We start from the raw sequence: 23,465 nt of genomic DNA, 5'->3' as shown, positions 1-23,465 counted from the left end.
CGTCTCCCTGCTTCCCTGCGCGGGGGGACCAGAACAAGGCTTGGTTTTGGTCTCCAGTTTCCCAGGGGTCCCTGTGGCAGCCTTGACTGTTGGGGGAACCCCCCTTCCCCCCAGGCCACCATCATGTCGGATGCTTGGGGCTGTGGAGTGGGATGGAGAGCCTGGACGAGGCCGAGTGGAGCCGGAGCCAGAGGTGCAGAGGTCACTCTTGGTCTCGGGTGCAGCTGACCCCAAGAAGAATAAGCATGGGCTGGAGCTATAGGGCGGTGAGGAGGGCGCCCCGCCGTGCAGGCAGCCAACCCAGGTTTGATGTCTGGCATCCCACGTGGTCCTCCAAGCACTGCCAGGAGTGTTCATGAACACAGAGCCAGGAGTAGGCCCTGAGCACCTCCAGCTGTGGCTTCAAAACAAAAAAAGATGGGGCAGAGAGTTTGACCCCCCAAAGGGGAAGGTAGGGACAGAGCGATAGTACAGTGGGTAAGGTGCGTGCCTAGGCCACAGCTGACCTGAGGTCACCGCCAGCACCTCATGAGAACCACCAGGAGTGATTCTTGAGTGCAGAGCCAAGAGCAAGCCCTGAGTATCACTGGGTGTGCCACCCCCACCCCTACCAGAAAGTCAATCCAAAGGGGAGGGTGGGGAGAAGAGTACCTTGACTATGGGAGCGGTGGGGTGTTCCTGGTGTTCCGCCAGGCTGCTGGATCTGGGTCAGCAGAGCTGTGCCTGATCCGACTTGCTCCGCCCGCCACAGGCGCTACATGCCCGGTGGGCAGAGCCGGCTGGCAGGCCTGGAGGCTGCAGTGTCAGCTCATCCCCAGCTTCCAGAACCTTTTGTGGCAGAACTTCACTCCCTCCAGCGTGATTCTGAGTCCGGATCACTTGAGTGCAGCTCCCAAGTCTGACCTGAGTTGCAGGGCCCTGCAGGACACTGAGAAACACAGCAAGGAAGAGGAGCAGTTATTTCCCCCTGCAGTTTCTGTGTACATACAAGTAGTATGCAGCTGCCAAGGAATGCTTGGTTTCTGCAGAAATCCCACCAGGGGAGCCGGAGTGATCATGCATTAGGAGGAGACTTGCCTTGCATGCAGCCGCCCCAGGTTCTGTGAATGGGACCGCATTCCCTGTGGTCCCCAAGCTCCGCCAGGAGTAATCCTGAGCTCAGAGCCAGGAGTAAGCTGTGAGCATCTCTGGCGTTACCCAAAACAACAGCAGAAGTCCCCCTGGAGGAGCACTGCCCCCCATCACACACACCCCCCCCCTTCAGCCTGCTCATGCCTGTTCCAGGAGACTTCGAAGCCCACAGCTGAGCGGGTCACCCTGCTGGAGGGGCCTGGGATGCACCACACAATTGGCTAGAACCAGAAGGCCCACTGCTCATCTGTGCTCCCCCACCTGGGGACGTGTGTCTCACATGCGGGGGTCTGCATGGGAAGGCCTGAGGGCGCAGTGACCCAGGAGACCCCTTCACCCCACAGGCTGTGCCCCATCGCATGGAGCCTGGGGCCAATCTGGGTAAACTGGGCCTCAGCTCACCCTCAGGAGAGGCAGAGGGACCCTCTGCAGAAAAGGGAGGTGTCGTGACCTTGGGCCACAGGTCACAGCATGGGGCCTGACCATCCTGGGGCTGAGCCCCTTGACACCGGAGCATGGTCCCCCAGAACCCCAGGGCACTGGCCTTCAAAGTCAGTCAGCTCAGGCGGGAGCACATGCAGGGGCACTTTAGACCCCCAATACCATCCCTGTCGCCGAAGGCCCTCACCCCAGCACTGCTGTGTGGAGACCCGGCCTCAATTCCACACAGCCAGGGCTCCCAGGAGCGGCCATGGTCACTGCTCGCTGCCCGGGAGGCCACTGGCCTCTTCTTGATTGTCTTACAGAGAGTTTGGCTGCTGGCTCCATTCCCAGTCTGATTGGCTTCCTCGGATTGGGGCTCCCCGTATCACCCCCTTTGTCTCTCCTTTCACTCTAAGCATCTTTCAGCCCAAGACCAAGAGGTCTTAATGGCTTTATCCTGAAAAAGTCTCCAAGGAAAAAGGGAAGATGTTCCTCCTTTTCCACCATAAATAGCACTGAGCCCAGAGGGGCCCAGGTTTGGACCCTGAGTTCAGAGTAAAGTCGGCTGCATGTGACCTTGAGAAAGTCACTTGGTCTTGAGCCTTTTTCAGGGAGCCTGTGTTGCCCTTGGGGGCTGTGAAATTCAGGTGGTGTCAGGTGATATTCTTCTATCATTTAAAATTGCAGGCAAAGGGGCCTGGAGAGATCGTATGGCAGGTAGGATGCTTGCCTTGCACGCAGTCAACCGGGTTTGATGCTTGGCAGCCTATATAGTCCCCAAGCACTCCCAGGAGTAATCATTGAGTGCAGAGCCAGCAGTTACCCCTAGGCATCGCTGAGTATGCCCCCTTCCCCCATCCCCCCTCCCCCACAAATTTTCAAGCCAAAAGATCTGGTTCAATTGATGGAGTAAACGAAAGACACCTCATTGATAACATAGCTCACACAGGCTTTGTGTGCCCTAAGGAACCACTTAGAGGCAGTTTGTGGGCCGATGACTCAACCAAATGAAGTATACATCCTGATACTCTGTTCCATGAGTGTAAGGGATAAAGAGATTTGAGTCTTACTGGATTTGTTTGTTTGGGATTTGGGAACACAATTAGCAGTACTTGGGGACTACTCCCAGCCCAGGGCTTGAAAGTAACTCCCAATATCGTTCATGGACCATGTGGTGTCAGGGATGGACTCACCTCTGAGCTGTCTCTCTAGCCTTTGATTTGTGGCATAGGGGGACTAACTCGGGCCTCATCCATACTTGTGAGATCTCCTCTGCAGCCCGAAGCAGATTTTTCAAACTAAAACCAAAGAACTAAATCCCTGCATAAGGGCTGAGATGATTTACAGGCACCACAGAGCCTGGAGCCAATCACGGCATCCCGCAGACTGGGGGCATGAGGTGCAAAGCTCCACACGCACCACTGGGTGATGGTGAGCCCCTGGGACTTACCAGAGTGGTTAGCCTGTGCACTCCCAAATGGGCAGAGCCAGCGGGCTGCTTCAGACATACCAGAAGAACCGAGAATGTGCGAGGACAAGTACGTACAGATGCCGCAGCAGCTACCGCTCCAGCCTCTGCTCACCTACGGGTCCCCCTCCTTATTGGAGAAGTCCTCATGGTGGACAGAGCCGTGGCATCTCCTCAAGCCCTCCTGCAACTGACTCCAGAAGAAAAAGAGCTAAATGGAGCATAGATATGTGTAATGCCAGCCAAGTGCCAAACTCGGGTCTCAAAATGCCGAGTCCCGGGGCAGCGCACCCCCTGTTGTCAATTCTGGCGAACTGCATGGTTTACAGGCAGTTGGCTCTCAAATGCTGGGGTTTCCTCCCAAATCTTCATTTAGGCTCTGGATTTCGTCCTGAGCTGTGTTCTAGAGTTCTCCCTTAAGGGTGAATTTAGCCCGAGTACTTCTCTCAACCCTTCATCATGAGCATGTGGTGACAGGATTAAACCATTATGACAGTAAATGCCATTATTTTCTGTAATGTGACATTGTGCCTGCACATAATCAAATAAAGACCCACATTCACCAAGACCAAAGTAAAGGTATGAAGTAGATATGAAGTAAAATTGAAGTTCAATAAGAAAACAAGGGACCAGAGTGATAGCATACACTTGCCTTGCCTTACAAAGGCACTTGTCTTGCACTCAGCCAGGTTTGACCCCCGGCATCCTGTATGGTCTCCCAAGTACCATCAGGAGTTACCCCTGAGTGCAGCGCCAGGAATAAGCCCTGAGCATCCCTAGCTGTGACCCAAAAATTAAAAATATATATATATTTTTTAAAAAAATTTATTCTGCCAAAATTTAATATGGCTTTTAGTTGTTTCCCATGACCTCAGTGCTGACTTTGGAAAGACCATTTAAGCATTTTAGTTATATTTAACATGCAGTCAGAGTCACGGGTCTGGACACTGACGTGCCTGGCTTTGTGGGAATAGAGTGATGCTGGTTAAATAAATCAGTGGCAGAGACCATACACTGTGTTTATTTGTTTTTAACATCCTCCCAGGATACTAGGAAAAACCGTTCCTCACTGGTATTCAACATGCTGATAACAGCTTATTCAGGGGCCAGAACAGTGATACTGCAGGTAAGGTATTTGCCTTGCAAGCTGTTGATCTGGGTTCAATCCTTGGTATCCTGTATGGTCCCCTGAGCACTACCAGGAGTGATTTCCTGAGTGCAGAGCCAGAGTAAGCCATGAGCATCACAGTGTGGCAAAAATAGAAACCAAAAACCCCAAACCTTTTATTCTGATACCCCCCAAACATCACTTCCTAGCTATGAGAGTCTTTGGGCAATGGCTTTGTTGTTTCTGCGCCTTTGTTTCAGCCTCTGTACAGATGATTCCAACGCCTCCTGTGGAGTAGGGCGTGAGATGTACGTGGAAAGCTTGTAGCACCATTCCTGGCCATTTGGATCCATTTTATACTTCTATAGTGATGCTGAGTGAGTTCTGGAGCTATATATAGTAAAATGTAACTCCTGAGACTGGAGAAGATAGGACAGGGTCTAACTTTGATTCAATCCCCAGCACCTTGTACAATCCCCCGAGAACCACCAGGAGTGATTCCTGAGCCTGGAGCCAAGCATAAACCCTGAGCATAGCTTACTCTGTTCTCCCCTCCCAAAATAAAATTAAATATAGTCCTCTTCCTTAAGAATTTTACAAAGTTTGGCCAGAATCAATACAGGAGGTAAGCACTTGCCTTGCACTCAGCCGACCCAGGTTTGATCTCCAACAACCCAAGTCCTGCCAAAGTATCCCTGAGCACAGGGCCAGGAGTAAGCCTGAGCACCACTAGGTGTGGCAAAAATAATAATAATATTTTTTTTTAACTTACAAAGTGTTTTGGTTTTTTTTTTGCCCCCGAGCCTGGCTGTCTTCCCTGGGGTCCCTCAGAGAGGCTGGGTTTCAGTTTCCCTCCCCGCCCCGAGCAGAGCCCCTGTGGCCGAAAACCTTCGGAGCCCAGCCACAGCCATGCTCAAGGCCGCTCTCCACACGTTCAGACTAGCCTCACGCAGAAGGAATTGGCAGAGGAACCCAGTTGTGTGGGACCTGGGACTGAGACCTCCAAACCTGCTCGGATTAGGACTGGGCCTCTTCCTTCCAGTTTTCCCATTTTCCAGTAGCTAGGCGGTCACACCCAGGGACTGCCCCCTGCACCATGTAATCCCACCAATGGCCAACATCCAGAGACTATAAAACCAAGTTCCCAGAAGCACGAGGCCAAGGACATCTTATGGCCTAGTTCTCCCTCTGGGAGAACCTGGCAAGCTACCGAGAGTTTCCTGCCCCCATGGGAGAGCCTCGCAAACTCCCTGTTGGCATATTCATATGCCAAAACCAGTAACAATGATGGGTCTTATTCCCCTGACCCTGAAAGAGCCTCCAATTCGGCATCATTGGGAAGAACGAGTAAGGAGAGGCTTCTAAAATCTCAGGGCTAGGACGAATGGAGACGTTACTGAGACCATTCGAGAAGTTCGATAATCAATGGGATGATGATGACGATGATGGATGATGATGATGATGATGATGAATTTACAAAGCATTTGAATCTAATGGTGTGAGTTCAAAATTTGGGTGCACAACGCATTCAGTGACTGAGAATCGTCTCTCCGGCCTCCCACACAGAGGAACAAAGAGATGTGGGACCACAGAATGATGGTCAACGTGGCCCATTTCATGCAGAGCTGCCAGCATATTTATAGAGCATCTGAGGGGGCTTAAGGTACAGGACTACACGTAGGTGTGACTGATCATTTACAGAAGGAGAGCGTTTTGATGGAGACAACTCTCCCGATGCGATTAACTCAAGGAGACACTGTCTCCCAGGGTCTATATGGAGAGATTCTTCCAGGGGAAACAGGCATTATATTGCTTTTCTCTTTCCCTAATAGTTGCTTGTAAGCAACTATTAAACAATTAAGTTTACTTTTTTATTAATCTTTGCACTTATTTGGACAACCACAGTAAGAGATAGAGATTCCAAAACTTGGTTCTCTGGGGTCTCAGAGCAAGCAAGTCTCTTACCGTAAATTCCAGACTAAGTCCTCAGTCCAGTTCAGCCTGTCCTTCCCCACAGGGTCCTGTCTCTTATGTCAACAGCTTGCCTCAAGACCGTGCTTTTATGCTTTCTAGACTGTCCCGTTTTAATACCAGGGTAGCTTTGCCACTGCTCACCCCGGGTCCATCCAAGGCCCACGGCAGGACCTCCACACCCCACCTTTTGGGGTATTAGACAACTAAAGCCTGAGTCAAGTAGTTATGATGGATGCCTAGGAATGGATATATTTCAGAGCCAAGCAACTCCCAAATATTAGGAGCATAGCATTCACAGTCTCTCTGTTTCAAGCAAAGAACATTGCTCTATAGTTAAATATGAAAAGATCATAGGGGAAATTAAAAAAAAAAAAGCAAGTAATTCACTACAAATACAAAGTCCAGAATCAGCAGGGTTGACTTATAAGTAACCAGGCCTGACTTGGGGAATTGTAACTAACACAAAGGAAAGGTTAAAGATTAACTTGGGGGATTAGGGGTGCTCATAGGAGCACTGTAAGCTTCGCTTGAGGGAGGGAAAGGGGCAATTCACTGATGAAGCCTGTAACACTTAGTGTTATTATCCAGCATAAAGGGAGACAAACATACACAGGTCAGTTTATAAGGTTACAAATCCTTCATCCATAAAAAGCATAGCAGACAGACAGAGGGTACAGGTCAAAGCAGAACACAAGGAGGCCATATTTCTTCATTTTTTAAAAAAATTTTAAATTTTATTGAATCACCATGAGACAGTTACAAGTTTTCATGTTTGGGTTACAATCTCACAATGATCAAACACCCATCCCTCCACCAGTGCACATTCCTCACCACCAATATCCCGGGTATACCCTCCCTTTCCCACCCTCCCCCTGCCTCTAAGGCAGACAATATTCCCCTTACTCTCTCTCTACTTTTGGGCACTATAGCTTGCAACACAGACACTGAGAGGTCATCATGTTTGGTCCATTATCTACTTTCGGCATGCATCTCCCATCCCAACTGGTTCCTCCAGCCATCATTTTCTTAGTGATCCCTTCTCTATTCCATCTGCCTTCTCCCCTCCGCTCATGAAGCAGGCTTCCCGCTATGGGGCAATCCCCCTGGCCCTTGTATCTACCGTCCTTGGGTGTCACAGGAGGCCATATTTCAGTAGCTCTTGAACTGCTCTGAGGCGTAGGTGAGGACGAATAGCATGTCCACGGTTAACAGCAGAATTTCCACCACCGGCAAAGTCAAAAGCATGTGACAAATCAGCATTGTTTTGTGTTCACAAATTAAATGTGGGCTCTCTCGCCACGTGCATTCAGTGACCATGAGCCACTTCTCCACCCTGGCCTATAGCTGCTGCCAACAGACTCCGGAAGGAGGGAACAGGGCCTCCAAGCTGGTTGATGATCAGTTGCCGTTTATTCCATTCTCTCCATGCACCTATTCCAGTCTCATACTGCCCCCCATTTCCCTCTCATACTGTCCCTCACGCTAATCTCCCGCGCTCAGTCTTGCAGCCTGAGTCAAGACCCCAATCACCTAGGTTTGCGGTAGCATCTACAGGTAGGTCAGATAGCACAATCAATAAATATGTCAACACCTTCCTTCTGGGGAAGCTCTTCAAACTAAAGATCTCATCCTGCTAGGAGATCCGCTCAAGGGCGAAATAGCATCTAAGGGAGTACGTCTCCTTTCGTTAGTTCATATGCATTTAAACAGTCATCTTAAATTTATTTTTTAATCTTTCTAGTCATTTTGTATGGACACAGTAAGACATGTATTAAGCTTATATGGTGGCTCTGCTGGGGACATTTCACTATAGATTCCAGAATACAGTTCTCAGGCCAGATTAGTCCTTCCTAACCCTCGCAGGGTTCTTGTCCAGGCACTTCTCTTTGGATCATGACAGAGTTTGTCCCCGGCCATGCTCTTAACTTATAAGTTTTATGGCACTTGGCCTGTCCCGCTTCGATGCCAGGTTTGCTTACCACTTGCCCTGGGTCCATCAGGTCCCTTCGTCGGGACCTTACTTTTGGGGTGCTAGGAACTAAGGGCAACTGAGGCTTAAGTCGAGTAAATATGAGAGATGCCCAGGAATAAATGTTATTCAGAATCAATGAACTCCCAAGTTACAAAAGCATAGCATTAACTGTCTACTTGTGTCTATACAAAAAGGACATTGCTCTAAAGTAAACTATGCAAAGGCTATAAGGGAAGGAGAAAAGCAATATTTCACTTACAAATACAAAATCCAGAGTCCTTAGAAGGATTTGACCTTCCAAGTCACAGGGACTGATTTGGGAATAAAAGTGATTAACAGACAGAGGAAGTAGAGCACAGAAAAGTTAAAGATAAACACGGAGGAATGGGAGTGCCTCGGGAGCACTGTGATGGGTAACACCCAATAAAACTAAGCTCCCTGGGCAGGGGAGAAAGTACGAACCAATGTTATCCTACACATAGTCCGTAGAAGTAGATGGGGTGTGTGTGGAGGGGAGACAGCTGGGAGGTGTCTATGGCAAGGCCAGAGAGATTTCAGTCACAAGGTGTTTGTTAGAGCATACCTGAGGCTAGGCAGGAAAGACAGGAAAGCAGAGCCGGCTCATCAGCCATCCTGAAGACCAGAGACCTAGCTTCCCCTGCAGACTGCCCCCGAGTGCACAGGAGCCAGCTCCACCTGGCATTGCTGGAAACACCCAGGGGGTTCGGTGGTGAGTATGTCTGCAGGGATAGGGAATGGTGAGCATGTCCCCAGGGCATGTCCTCGGGGCATGGTAAATGGTGTGCCGGCTTCTCCCTAGGCAAAGACCAACCTTATAGAATTTAGCTTCCAGAGCGCTCTGGCTGCTGTGGAGTTCTGTGAGAGCTCACTCTGCAAGCAATGCATATCACGTGAAAAGATCAGCTCTGAGGGGGAAAGGGGGACACAGCAGGAGAGAGAAAACCTGCCAGTCCTGCCAGTGTCCTGTTGCATAGGATATCAGGGCGCGGCGGTCTGGGCTGGGAAGTTGGGTAGCTACTGCCCCCTAGGGGCTGGTGGTGGTGCTTGCCACCGTACCTTGCAGAGATCCAGAGGAAAATCCGAATGGGGTGGAGGCAATTAAGAAGCCAGATGTTGTGTAAGTTAGAGCCCTAACTGAAAGGGAGGGAGGGAGGAAGGGAGGGAGGGAGGAAGGAAGGAAGGAAGGAAGGAAGGAAGGAAGGAAGGAAGGAAGGAAGGAAGGAAGGAAGGAAGGAAGGAAGGAAGGAAGGAAGGAAGGAAGGAAGGAAGGAAGGAAGGAAGGAAGGAAGGAAGGAAGGAAGGAAGGAAGGAAGGAAGGAAGGAAGGAAGGGAGGAAGGAAGGAAACCCTGAGCACTGTCCAGAATGGCATGAAATAAAATGATGCTTATCCAGAAAGAAAAAGTGATTGGGGGTATTTAATCTAACAAAAGAGGTGAAAGATCTATACCCTGAAAACCATAATATGACATTGCTAAAAGTGTTAGAAGACACCAACCAGTGGGACATTAGGAAAACAATCATCTTACCTAAAGCAATCTCAGATTCAGTGCAACCCCTATCAAAATACCAATGACAGGGCTGGAGTGATAGTACAGCAGGTAGAGCACTTGCTTTGCAAGCAGTCAACCTGGGTTCTATATACAGCACCCCCTCCCCATTTGATCCCCTGAGCACCTCCAGGAATGATACCTGAGTGCAGAGCCAGGAGTAAGCCCTGAGCACTGCTGGGTGTGACCCCTGAACAAAACAAAACAAACAATACCAATGGAAGTTTTTTCAAGGAAATAGAAAAGATAATTCTAAAGGAGTTATTTTGGCGGGTGGGGTGGGATTCCTAAGTGGTGTTCCCGGTGGTGTTCCAGCAATTCTGGGCTATCTGGGCTGGTGGTTCAATGTTAGCAACAGAGAACGCCAGGTTGCTTGGATGTGCAGAGCCAGGGGTCATTGAGGTCATTCACTGTGGTACTGGGGGCATCCAGGGCTGCGCCCAGTGATGCCCAACATACCAGGTGGTGCTGGAAATCAAACTCAGGAAGCAGCAAGACCAAACAAGGAAGGTACATACAAAGAAAACCTTGTAAGATTCACAGCAGATGTATCAATTGAGACAGTTAAGGGCCGGATGAGAATGGAAGAACATAGGAAACACAACAAGAATAAGACTCAATGAAATGAGCACCTCACCAAGAGATACTCTACCCAGCTAGGTTATCACTCAGATTGAAAGGTATGACACAAAGTTTCAAGACAAGCACAGCTTAGGAATTTTATGGCCTAGAAACCAGTTTTGCAGGAAGCATTAATGAAGCGTCTATAAAATATGAGATAAACTATATAAACATGCATCGCTGCTGCAAAATGAAGACAATTCTTTCATCTCAACAATTTCACACAATGTCAATGAACTGGACTCGCCAATCAAGAGACACGGAGTGGCAGATGGATCAGAAAACTGTTGGGTTTGTTTTTCTTTTGAGAATGGGTGGGGAGCCACACTAACTGTGTTCAGGGCTTACCCCAGGCTCTGTGCTCAGGAATCACTTTTGGTGGTGCTCAGGGAGCCATAGATGGTGCAAGGATCAGATCCAGTTTGCTGCATACAAGGCAAGTACTTTACCATCCCCTGGATCAGAAAACTGAATCCATTTTATTTTGGGAGGGTGGTGTTGGGTCACACCCAGTGATTACTCCTGATTCTGCACTCAGAAGTCACTCCCGCCAGTGCCCTGGAGATCATATAGGATGCCAGGGATCGAACCCAGGTCAGCTAGGTGCAAGACAAGTGTCTTACCTTCTGTACTATCTCTCCAGTCCCCAGGACCCTATTTTTTGATGCCTACTAGAGACTCATCTGAATAGTCAAGGTAAACTAAACAGTCAGGCTCAAAGTCAAAGACTGAGAAATAATCTTACAGGCAAACAATCCCTTTTAAAAGGCTTGGCTTTTGGGTCACACCCAAAATATTTGCTTATTTTCACTCAGGAGAAACCCATGTTCTCTTGTAAACACATTCCCCATCTTTTTCTCCTCTCACATTTTTCTAATTAAGGTTTATTCAATAACAACAACCTTGCTTCACTATTTCACCTCCTGAAATTCTTTTCTTGGAGGAAAAGGCAACAGGCAAAAGGCAAAACCCAAAATACCTGTGACAAAGTCAGGGCTGACTTTCTTGCAAGGAGCAATTCCTCACCTCAGCCTGAGTCCCTGGCTCCCGGAGGAATGGAGTGGCAGGGATCACCTTCGTGCCACACAGAACAAGTGGACTAGAAGGACAGCTTGACAGCTGCCTCATAGGATGCTGGGATTTGAACATCTGTTCCAGGCAGAGGCTTGCAGCAACTTTCCCAGTCCTGATACAGGTGAGGCATTTCCCAAGCACTGGTGGCCTAGGTGGGTCAAGCAGAGGGTGGACACTCTGTTCTCCAGCCTCCCGCCCCACTCCCCACTTTATGAGCCACGGACAACATCTTTTTCCTTGTTCTATCCTAAAGCGTGAACAGTGCAGTATCACAGGCCCTCATTTGATTAAGACACTTAACCACCAACTCTACAGCACTGATACCGTAGAAGCAAACCAGATGGAATGAAATATAGCATAGAAGCTAACTAAGCTCAACTAAGGAAAATGTGAACACAGAAGGCTCAACTAACAGTTTAGTAAATCCTCAGACAAGGACGTACTGTCTCCATAGTGAGATGCAACAATTTTCACAAATTTTCTTTTCCTGAAGTATACTTTTTATCATTCCATTAGCCATTTAGCAGTAACAAGCAATATAAAATAAATTATTTTGGGCCAGCTATGGGGGCAGGCTTGAAGGGTAGTTGGGAAAATGGAGACAATGGTGGAGGGAAGGTAACAATGGTGGGATTGGGGTTGGCATATTGAGTGCCTTCAACAAACCAGCATGAACAACTTTGTAAAGTGCAGTATTGAAATAAAGTGGGAAAAACTGTTCTTGAAGGAAGAAATGGAAGAGATGGACCTATCAGTCACATGCAGGGCCCTCCGTTTCCCATACTGAGTATGCAGTCTTCTCTAATATATGTGGGAACACTCTGCAAGACAGACAACATCCTTAGTCACAAAGCATATTTCCATAAAATCAAGAAGATAGAAATGGTATTAACTATTGTATTAACGTCTCAGACTATGCTGCCTTGAAAATGGAAATTAGCTACCAACAGAAACAGGAGAAAAACTCAAGCACCTGGAAATTAAACAACTTACTACCAAACAATCAGTAGGTCAAAGAGGAAGTCAGAGAAGAAATAAAAAGATTCCTGGAAACAAATGAGAATGAGGACATGTATTCCAGAACATATTGAACACAGCAAGAAAAGTGGTAAGGGGCAAGTTCATAGTAATGCAAGCATTCCGTAGAAGGCAAGAAAGGGACCAAATAAATAATAGCATAGCTAACAGCATAGCTTAAGCAACTAGGAAGATCAACAAAAGGAACCCAAAGCAAGAAAAAGAAAGGAAATAATGAAACTTAAAGCAGAAACCAGTGAAATATAAACTTAAAAAATTCAAAATATCAATTAAAACAAGAGTCTGACAAACCTAATCATAAATAAAAGGGAAAATGGCTGGAGTGATAGGACAGCCATTGCATGTGGCTGACCCAGGTTCAACCCCCAGTATTCCATATTGTCCCCCAGCACTGCCAGGAGTAATTCCTTAGTGCAGAGCCAGTAGTAAGCCCTGACCATCACCGGGTGTGTCCCTAAAAACAAAACAAACAAACAGAATTAAAAGGGAGGATGGGGACCAGATGTTATAAGGGGTGAGCCAGAGTGATAGCACAGCAGGTAAGGCCTTGTACTTGGCTGACTTGGGTTTGATCTCCAGCATCCCATGTGGTCTCCTGAGTTCCACAAGGAGTGATTCTTTAGCACAGTGCCAAGGGTAAGCCCTGAGCATCACCGCATAGGGCTCCCAAACAAGCAAACAAAACTTGCTTTTCAAAGAGACACTGTTAAAATTTGGGTTTTGTGTAATTTGCGTTAATGTAATGTTGTATTCTAACATCACTCATTTTAAATGCTCCTCATTATAAACCAAAATTTACATAGACTTTATTAAACCCACCGCCAAAAAGCGTGCAAATATTCCTATGCAAATATTCTTCCTCCTGTCCCAGAGAAACAGCAGACACACAGCGGGTATTCACAGCACTGCTCATTCGAGTGATTGCAAAGAGCTTGGTTTCAGCAAAAGGGGGAAACACTAAATATAAAGCATCGCGTGTCTGCTGTGAAACATGCAACAGTTAAAAAGATGGAAGTGGGGCTGGAGCGATAGCACAGCGGGTAGGGCGTTTGCCTTGCACGTGGCCGACCCGGGTTCGAATCCCAGCATCCCATATGGTCCCCTGAGCATGGCCAGGGGTGATTCCTGAGTGCAGAGCCAGGAGTAACCCCTGTGCATCGCCAGGTGTGACCCAAAAAGCAAAAAAAAAAAAAAAAAAAAAAAAAAGATGGAAGTGGCTCCTGAGGCACTAAGAAAGAGCTACGTGTTGCCTGGACAAATGTGATATGTAGCACTGCCACTTCTGTCCACAAAGACTACAGATAACTCCCAAGATCACCTGGAAACAGGCATGGAAGGGCCCTGAGGGAGCAGAGGAGGGCGGGAAAGGGGTCTGGGCTGTGCCAGGGTCCTCAGAGATTTGCTTTATGGTTTTTTTTTTTTTTTGGTTTTTGGGTCACACCCGGCGATGCCTAGGGGTTACTCCTGGCTCTTCACTCAGGAATTATCCCTAGCGGTGCTCAGGGGACCATATGGGATGCTGGGATTAGAACCCGGGTCGGCTGCGTGCAAGGCAAACGCCCTACCCGCTGTGCTATTGCTCCAGCCCCTTTGCTTTATGTTTTAATAGAATTTTTTTCCAAGTTTCACAATGACAAGTAATAGTATGCCCCTTGCAGAGTTCACATTTTTTGGTGTTTTCTGTTTGTTTGTCTGGTTGACTTTAGGCCACACCAGGTGGTGCTCAGGGGTTATTCCGGGCTCTGCACCCAGGAATGACCACGCCTGGTGGCGCTTGGGGCTCTGGGGACTATTTCTTTGAACCTCCGTGAGCAATGCGGACAGTTTGGATGAAATGTGCAGTGCTGTTTTCTACATTTCTTTCTTCTTTTTTTCAAATGTTCTTTCTCTCCTCCCCCCATTTTATTTTGTTAAAGCACCATGAATTACAAAATTATTCATGGTTGAGTCTTGGACATACAATGTTCCATCACCAGTTTCACCACCAGTGTCAACTTCCCTCCACCAGGTTCCTCTCCTCCCCCTCCACCCCAGCCCCAGTCTGTCAACTTGACAGGCACCTTTTAAATACATTGATTAAAGCTTGGGTCTTGCAATTTCAGTGTTTTTGACCCTGTGGTTTGGATAATTAGCTCTGTCACTCCTTGACACCACCCCTGTACCTCAATCCTCTTGACCCCGCCCCTGTGGCTTTTCTTCTATCTTTTCCCCTCTCCCCTCGCTCTATTTCTTTCCTTCTCCTCCCTACATTCTGGGGTCGAGAGTGACCTGAGGGTGACCTAGGATCTCCCCTTTAAACCACTGCCTGTCCTCACCCAGTGCTAGTGTCTATAGGTGCTTGTTGGTTGCCATTGCGACAATGTTGCACAAAGCACAGCCCTGCTCTGCCCTTCTGCCCAGTTGGAAAGGCCCAGGGCTGATTTCACCCTGGGCTTAGCCTAGAACACAGCTTCTTTGGGCACTTTTTCTGGAAAGAAATGTTCAAAGCAGTCACCCAAAGAGAATATCACCTTTGTTCCCTATTTGGAAGGGAAAGAAACTCCCGTGTCCAATAATAACAACAACAAAATAAGTGTGGGCTGGGGAACTGGCCTGGACACGGCAGCCCAGGGCTGGTCCTGCATGCTCCCACTGGGCAGCCCCTGGCACCCAGAAGTCCTGAAAAAGGCCTGATTGTATGTGGGGAAAAGGCCTGGAATTCCCATCAGCTTTGTTTCTTTGGGGGCCACTCCTGGCAATGCCCAGGGGTCACTCCTAGTGATGTTCCAGAGATCGTGTGGAATGCCCTGGGTTGAACCCGGGTTGGCTTTATTCAAAGCAAATGCTCTCCCCACTGTACTATCACTCAGGGATATATTTTTTCTTTTTGGGACACACCTGGCCAGTGCTCAGGGTTTATTCCTGGTTCGACACCCAGGAATCACTCCTAGCAGTGCTCAGGGGATCATATTGGATGCCAGGGATCAACCCCGGGTCAGCTACGTCCAAGGCGAATGCCCTGCACTCAGTGCTGTTGCTCCGGTCTGCTCTCTAGGTTGTTTTAAACAACAGAAAGTGACAGTCCCGCCTGGCTGGCTCTCATGGGCAGGGCCTTTTACATGCAGGCCCCCCATAGTCGGGAAAGTCATAGCACCCCAGCAGAATGCAAATCACTCTCACTGTTAGTCCAGCTGGAGGAGCAGTTGTCTAGATCGAGCCTTGCACAAGTCTCGCAGCTGCCGGCCTCTCTCGGCACAGCTTCTGTGGCTGCTGTGCTCAGGGCCAGTTCCCCGTCTCAGGAGTTAACTCTTAGGAAGAAAAGAATAGTTTTGTTGATAATAAGCAATCAATGTTCTCCTATTTTGTGAAAATTCAGTTTAAATTTGTTTCTGAGTGATTAAGATTCTGTGGTTCATCTGAAAGAACAAAAGCAACCAGTGTTGGTGCGGATGTGGGGAGAAAGGGACTCTCCTTCACTGCTGGTTGGAATGCCGACTGGTTCAGCCCTTTTGGAAAACAATATGGACATTTCTCAAAAAATTAGAAATTGAGCTCCCATTTGACCCAGCAATACCATTTCTGGGAATATATCCGGGAGATGCAAAAAAGTATAATAGAAATGACATCTGCACTTATATGTTCATTGCAGCACTGTTTACAATAGGCAGAATCTGGAAAAAACCCAAGTGCCCAAGAACAAATGACTGGTTAAAGAAACGTTGGTACATCTACACAATGGAATAATATGCAGCTGTTAGAAAAGATGAAGACATAAAAGTTGCATATAGATGGATCAATATGGAAAGTATCATGTTAAGTGAAATGAGTCAGAAAGAGAGGGACAGACATTAGAAAGATTGCACTCATTTGTGGAATATAAAGTAACAGAATGGGAGACTAACACCCAAGAATAGTAAAGATAAGTACCAGGAGGATTACTCCATAGTTTAGAAGTCAGCCTCACATACTGGGGGAAAAGGCAGCTCAGATAGAGAAAGGACCACCAAGTAAAGTGAGCTAGGAGGGCCCGAACAGGATGGGAGATGCAGGAGACTATGGACCGAACATGATGGCCACTTAATACCTATACTGCAAACCACAACACCCAAAAGGAGAGAGAGAACAAAAGGGAATGCCCTGCCACAGAGGCGGGGTGGGGTGGGGAAAGAACGGGGTGGGGGTGGTGGGAGGGATGATGGGACCACTGGTGGTAGAAAATGGGCACTGTTGGAAGGACAGGCACTCAACCATTGTAGGACTGAAATGCAAGCCCGAAAGTTTGTAAGTGACACTGTCACTGTCATCCCGTTGCTCATCGATTTGTTCGAGCGGGTACCTTATGGTGATTCACTAATAAAAAAAAAGGGGGGGGGGCAGAGCAATAGCACAGCGGGTAGGGCGTTTGCCTTGCATGCAGCCGACCCAGGTTCGATCCCCGGCATCCCATATGGTCCCCCAAGCACCGCCAGGAGTAATTCCTGAGTGCAAAGCCAGGAGTAACCCCTGAGCATCGCTGGGTGTGACCCAAAAAGAAAAAAAAAAGATTCTGTGGTTTACATACAATGCTTATTCGGGTGAGCCTCACACATGAAGGAACCGGCAGAGGAACCAGGTGTGCAGAACTCGGGGCGAGATCTCCAAGGCTGCTTGGATCAGGACTGGGCCTCTTCCACCCAGATATCCTATTTTCCAGTAGCTTGGCAGTCACACCCACAAACTGCCCCTGGTGCCATGTAATGCCATCAATGGCCAACATCCAGAGATTATAAAACCAGCTCCCAGAAGCGACAACTAATAGCCTAGTTCTTTCTCTTGGAGAACCTGACAAACAACCAAGAGTCCATTGCCCACACGGGAGAGCCTGGCAAGCTCCCTGTGGTGTATTCATATCCCCAATGCAGTAAAAGATATATACATACCTCTTGGAGAGCCCAGCAAGCTACTGAGAGAATTCCGCCCACATGGCAGAGCCTGGCAAGCTACCCGTGACATATTCGATATGCCAAAAACAGTAACAATAGGTCTCATTCCCCTGACCCTGAAAGAGCCTCCAATCGTTGGGAAAGACGAGTAAGGAGAGGCTGCTAAAATCTCAGGGCTGAGTGTAATAGAGACGTTACTGGTGCCCACTAGAGTAAATTGATGAACAACGGGATGACGATACAGTGATACTGTCACTGTCACTGTCATCCCGTTGCTCATCGATTTGTTCGAGCGGGCACCAGTAACGTCTCTCATTGAGAGACTTATTGTTACTGTTTTTGGCATAACCAATAGGCACGGTTAGCTTGCCAGGCTCTGCCGCGCAGGCTCCATACTCTCGGTAGCTTGCCGGGCTCTCCGAGAGGGGCGGAGGAATTGAACTCAGGTCAGCCGTGTGAAAGGCGAACGCCCAACCGCTGTGCTATCGCTCCAGCCCACAGTGATACAATGCTATTAATTTATACACCAACGTAGGTGGATTTTATAGACAACGTCAAATGAATAGTCAAGGAGAAAAGAATCTCCTGTATTCATTTTTACTTTTCCAGTGCCAAGACTCAAACTTAGGACCCCCCCACCACACACACAAGGTAAGTGCTTTACTGATGCTTTACACTCAGGCCCAGAACATCCTGCACATTTCAATTTATTTTGAAGTTCAAGAGTGTGCAAAATGAATCTGTGGTGACAGAAGTCCAAATAGTGTTATCCTGTTCAAAGCAGGTGGTTTTAGCACAGAAGGAGACTGTGTGGCTTTGCATGCACTTTAATCTTCATCTGAGAAGCTATATACATAAAAAAATTTGAGTTGTCCACTGAAGAGATGCAATGGACTGCACACATGCTGGCAGTAAAAAGTCTAACAGTAATAAAGGCCAGTGCCTGCCATGAATAAAACCTGCTGCAAATCAGAACTCAAGGCACCTCTAGTGCAATGCCAAGCGTTAGCCTCCTAGAGAAGGACAGAGGGCATATACTAGATGGGACGGGTGTGTTACTAGCAAGATGCTCAATAACAGTGTTCTGAAGGAGATAGTAATTAGCATGAAGCATATGTAGAATACCCCCTAAGAGTAATCCTTGAAGAAAAGTAATCTGGAAGTAGGACAATGGGAACTTGGAAACAGTGGAGCGAATAGAGAGAAATGATTCACCTCACTGAAAATTCTGCAGAGGGCCCCAGGCCTTCTGAGCACTGCTTGGTTGAAGAACATCTCAAAAAAGCAAAACACCCAGCAACCAAAACACTGTATCACTGTAGCACAGTTGTCCCATTGTTCATTGATTTGCTCGAGTGGCACCAGTAAAATCTCCATTGTGAGACTTGTTGTTACTGTTTTTGGCATAGTGAATATGCCACGGGTAGCTTGCCAGGCTCTGCCATGCAGGCGGGATACCCTCAGTAGCTTGCCGTGCTCTCCGAGAGGGATGGAGGAATGGAACCTGGGTTGGCCACGTGCAAGGCAAAAACCCAACCCGCTGTGCTATCTCTCCAGCCGAGCAACTTTAGCAACCACCAAACCCAATTTCTTCTTTTTACTTTGGTTACTTGGATCTTTTTTTTTTTTTTGAGACGTTCTTCAATACTGGACTGGAGCAATACCACAGCAGGTAGGGTGTTTGCCTTGCACATGGCTGACCTGGGTTCGATTCCTCCATCCCTCTTGGAGAGCCCAGCAAGCTACCAAGAGTATCTCGTCCACAAGGCAGAGCCTGACAAGCTACCCATGGCGTATTCAATATGTCAAAAATAGTAACAAGTCTCCCAATGGAGACGTTACTGGTGCCTGCTCGAGCAAATCAATGAACAATGAGATGACAGTGCTACAGTGCTAAAGTTGCTCAAGCTCTGTGCATCTCTGTTCTTCATGAGGTAACCTCCAGGAGGGAGAAGCACTTTCCACAACCTGTTCCCTCTGGGCTCAGAGCTCAGTCCAGCTGTCCATCACTTGCCTAGAAGGGGCTTTTATCTCAGCTCCCATGAAGCTGGAAATGCTTCTTTTTACAAGATGGTGCTGCCTCAACGTGTGTGTGTGTGTGTGTGTGTGTGTGAGAGAGAGAGAGAGAGAGAGAGAGAGAGAGAGAGAGAGAGAGAGACTGTGTGTAAAAGTGTACATGTGAGTACATGTGCAAATGTGTCTGTATGTGTGTAAGTGCGTGTGAATGTGTTTTAGTGTCTGTTTGTGCATGTGAATATGTGTGCGTGTGCATGTGTATCTGTATGTGCATGAGTGTGTATGTGAATGTGTGTGTCTGTATGTGTGTGAGTGCATGTAGGAATGCATGTGAATGATTGTGAGCCTATATGTGTGTGAGTGCATGTGTGAATGTATGTGTGTGTGATAGTGTCTGTATGTGTGTATGAATGTGTGTGAATGTGTGAGCATGTGTGTGAGCAACTGAGTGCCTGAGTGTATGAGTATGTGTGTGAGCATCTGAATATGTATATGTATGTGTGTTAGTGTATATGTGTGCATATAAGTATGTGAGTGTATGTGTGTGTGAGTGAGAGCAAGAGTGAGCACGAGCGAGTGAGGAACAGAGAGAGAGAGAGAGAGAGAGAGAGAGAGAGCACTGTCCTCTTTATAAGGAGGAATAGAGACTTGGGCAAAGTGGGATGACCCTCTGAAGTAAGGCCGGACTAGGGACCCAGGGTTCTCTGCTGCAGACAGGAGTTCTGAGGATGGGAGACCTCTGCAGCATCCCGCAAGGCTGTGTGAGCATGCTGTATCAGGAGCCAGCAGGGCTGAGTGAAGGGAGAGATGAGATCGCTGAGCTTGCTTGCGCACGATAGGTGCAGACCAGATGGATCGTGAGACAGATGCAGTGAATGTTGGAGGCAAATGGGGTGTGTTTATATGGGAGTCAGAAGCTGGAAATGTGCTGGCAAGGCCCCTCCCAGGCCCGGCTGGGCGTGCGTGGCCTCTCACCCATTTTCTTTCTGGCTTCTCTGGGCCCTTGGAGCAAGCTGTTTGGAGTTCATGTGCCCATGGCTTTCTCCTCCCTTTCCAGAGCCTCCTGGGAAACCAGTCCATTCAGCGGCACCGATTCCCTCTCGGGAGCAGGCAGGTAGTTGACCAGCCTTGATCTCCAGTCCTAGAGGCCCCAGGGCCATGGCCCACCCATCTGCCCTGGACTCATCTTCATGTCCTGTGAGTGTGGCTGACAAGTCCTTCAACATCATCTCAACTTTGGTTACCAACTTCCTTCCTGGCCTGTGTTTCTCACCTCACAGTTAAGGACATTATCACGTCTAAACTTAAAAATATCAGCCAAGGAGGCTGGAGACATAATGCAGGGATTAGGTGCCTGACTTGCACCCCCCCCCCCGACCCATTCTAGTCCCGTCCCCGGCACCACATATGGTTCCCAAGCACTGCCAAGAGTCATTCCTAAGCACAGAGCTAGGAATAACCTCCGAGGACTTCAGGGCGTGACCACAAAAGATATATCTATATCTATGTCTCTACATACAGAGATGCCAGCCATGTCCAGCTGCCCCTTCCTGGTCATCACCAAGCCTGGGGGTACCCTTGTAAGCTTCTTCCTCCTCTCCCACTATCAGAATCTGGGTCTTAAAGGACCTGACATATGTAACTTGGGTCACCACAGGCGCCTCCTGGCCCACACCAGCTGTTACCACCTCCAGAGTGGTTGGCTGGAATCTGTTTCTGAACTGATCACCAGGCCTCTGAGAGCAAGAGCCAGCTCACACAGCCACTGACAGCCCTCTCGGCCTTTGCTCTCCCCTGAGAAAAGCAGAGTGTAAACCCAGCCATCTCCGCCCCGCTCTGCTCCCGTCCTTCTCGGAGAGCATCTGGGAAGAATCCATGACTATTCTCCCTTTCCAATTTACATTCACATATGACCATAACACCAGCTCTCATTCATTCCATTGGGTTTTTGTTTGTTTGGAGGTCACACAGAGATGCTCAAGACTTACTGCTGCTGGTGGTAGGAGGACCATATGGGATGTCAGGGATTGAACCAGGGTCGGCTGCATGCACAATCGCTCCAGCTCCTCATTTAGTTGGTTCTTAACTAAGTTTTCCCTAAATGTCCCTTGACTCAGAGACCTCTTAGGCCATAGGAATACAAAAATGAACTGAAACTACTACTCTGGTTGGTTATTAGTGGGTTGAGAATCTCCCCTGCTCTTTTCCTTCATGGCTTTATTTATTTGTTTGTTGAATCACCATGAGATATAGTTACAAAACTTTCATGTTTGAGTTTCAGTCACACAATGATCGAACACTCACCCCTCCATAGTGCACATTCTCCACCATCAATGTCCCCAGTATTACCTCCCCCTTTCCAGCTCTCCCCCTGCCTCCATGGCAAACAATTTCTCCCATACTCTCTCTATTTTTGGGCATTATGGTTTGCAATATAGATATTGAGAGGCTATTACATTTGTTCTTTATCTACTTTCAGCACACATCTCCCATCCTGAATGATCCCTCCAACCATCATTGACTTAGTGATCCCTTCTCGATTCCAGCTGCCTTCTCCCCCAGCTCATGAGGCAGGCTTCCAACTATGGAGCAATCTTCCTGGCCCTTGTCTCTACTGTCCTTTGGTGTCAGTCTCATATTATGTTATTTTATATTCCACAAATGAGTGCAGTCATTCTCTGTCTGTCCCTCTCTGTCTGAATCACCTTCATGGCTTTAGAATGCACCTCATACATGTGTATCTCAGGTACCATTTGTGCTATATAGATATGGTCATGCTATAAAGATATGGTCATTAGACAGTATGGCTGAAGAACTTGACTATCACATAAGGTACTAGCTAGTAGTGCTACTAGCACATCATTTTAATTTTGTTAGGGTGGATAACATTGCTGTGGTATGGATGAGAAAGTTCTTTTTTTGTTTGTTTGGTTTTGGGTCATACCCGGCGATGCACAGGGGTTACTCCTGGATCTGCACTCAGGTATTACCCCTGGCGGTGCTCGGCAGACCATATGGGATGCTGGGAATTGAACCCGGGCAAGGCAAACACCCTACCTGCTGTGCTATTGCTCTAGCCCCCAAAAAGTTCTTGTTCAGAGAAATAACTTTAAGGATTTTATGTGAAAGGAGTTCAAATAAAAATACAGATAAGTAATATGCAGATATATCAAAATGTTAACAGCATTAGAATTCAGGGCACATGTGATCTTTCTAGTGTCTTTATGTTTGAAATTTTTCACGATAAAAGAGGGTGATTTTGTTTAGTTTTAGTTTTAGTTTTTAGACCGTACCCAGGAATGCTCAAAGGTTACTACTGGCTCTGCACTCAGGAATCGCTCCTGATGGGGTTAACAGGAGACCATGTGGAATGCCAGAGACTGAATCCAGCTCAGCCGCATACAAGGCAAGGACCCTATCTGCTGTGCTATCACTCCAGCCCCAATAAAAGAATATTTTAAAGGTGAATTGAGGGTACACAGGGAGAATATAGTAGGAAGGGGCTTGCCTTGCATGCGGCCAACCTGGGTTTGATCACTGGCACCCCTGATGGTCCCCCTGAGCCCTGAAAGTAGTGATCCCAGACCACCAAGCCAGAAATAAGCCCTGAGCACATCTGGGTGTGGCCCAGTCCCTAAGAAAGGTGGGTGGTTCATGTGTTCGTTCGCAACAGAACACTGCAGACAAGGTAGAGTCTAAGCCACCAGGACTTGTGGCTTTCGGTCTGGAGAGCAGAAGACAGAGATTGGGGTGTCTGCAGGGTGCATTCTGCAGAGGTCTCTCTTCTGGATCCTTGTCAGGAGTCCTCGCATGGGTGAAAGCACCCAGGGGTCTCTCTGGAGCCTCTTGTAAGATACTGATCCCCTCCATAGTACTCTGACCACCACTGCTAACTCCCGGCATTGAGAGTCAGGGTTTCTAGACATAACTGGTGGAGATAGGGGTGTGGCTACAAGTGGGGTGTCAGTGGGAAGGCAGCTGATGAGAAATTTGGGGGCAGGAAACTCCCCTTCTTTTAAGCCCTGGACTGAGAAATCTCGGCAGAGGTGGCTTCTCGGGGGCCCAGGGTTGTGGGAGGACATTGCTTCGTGCAAAGCGAACGAGACTGGGAATTTAACCTCACTCTGCCTCACTCTGCGGCCCCTCCCCCGCGTCCCTTAGCCCATCCCG

The sequence above is a fragment of the Sorex araneus genome, chromosome 2 (genome assembly GCF_027595985.1).
Source record: "Sorex araneus isolate mSorAra2 chromosome 2, mSorAra2.pri, whole genome shotgun sequence".
Lineage (NCBI taxonomy): Eukaryota > Metazoa > Chordata > Mammalia > Eulipotyphla > Soricidae > Sorex > Sorex araneus.
This window is presented reverse-complemented; position numbering follows the sequence as displayed.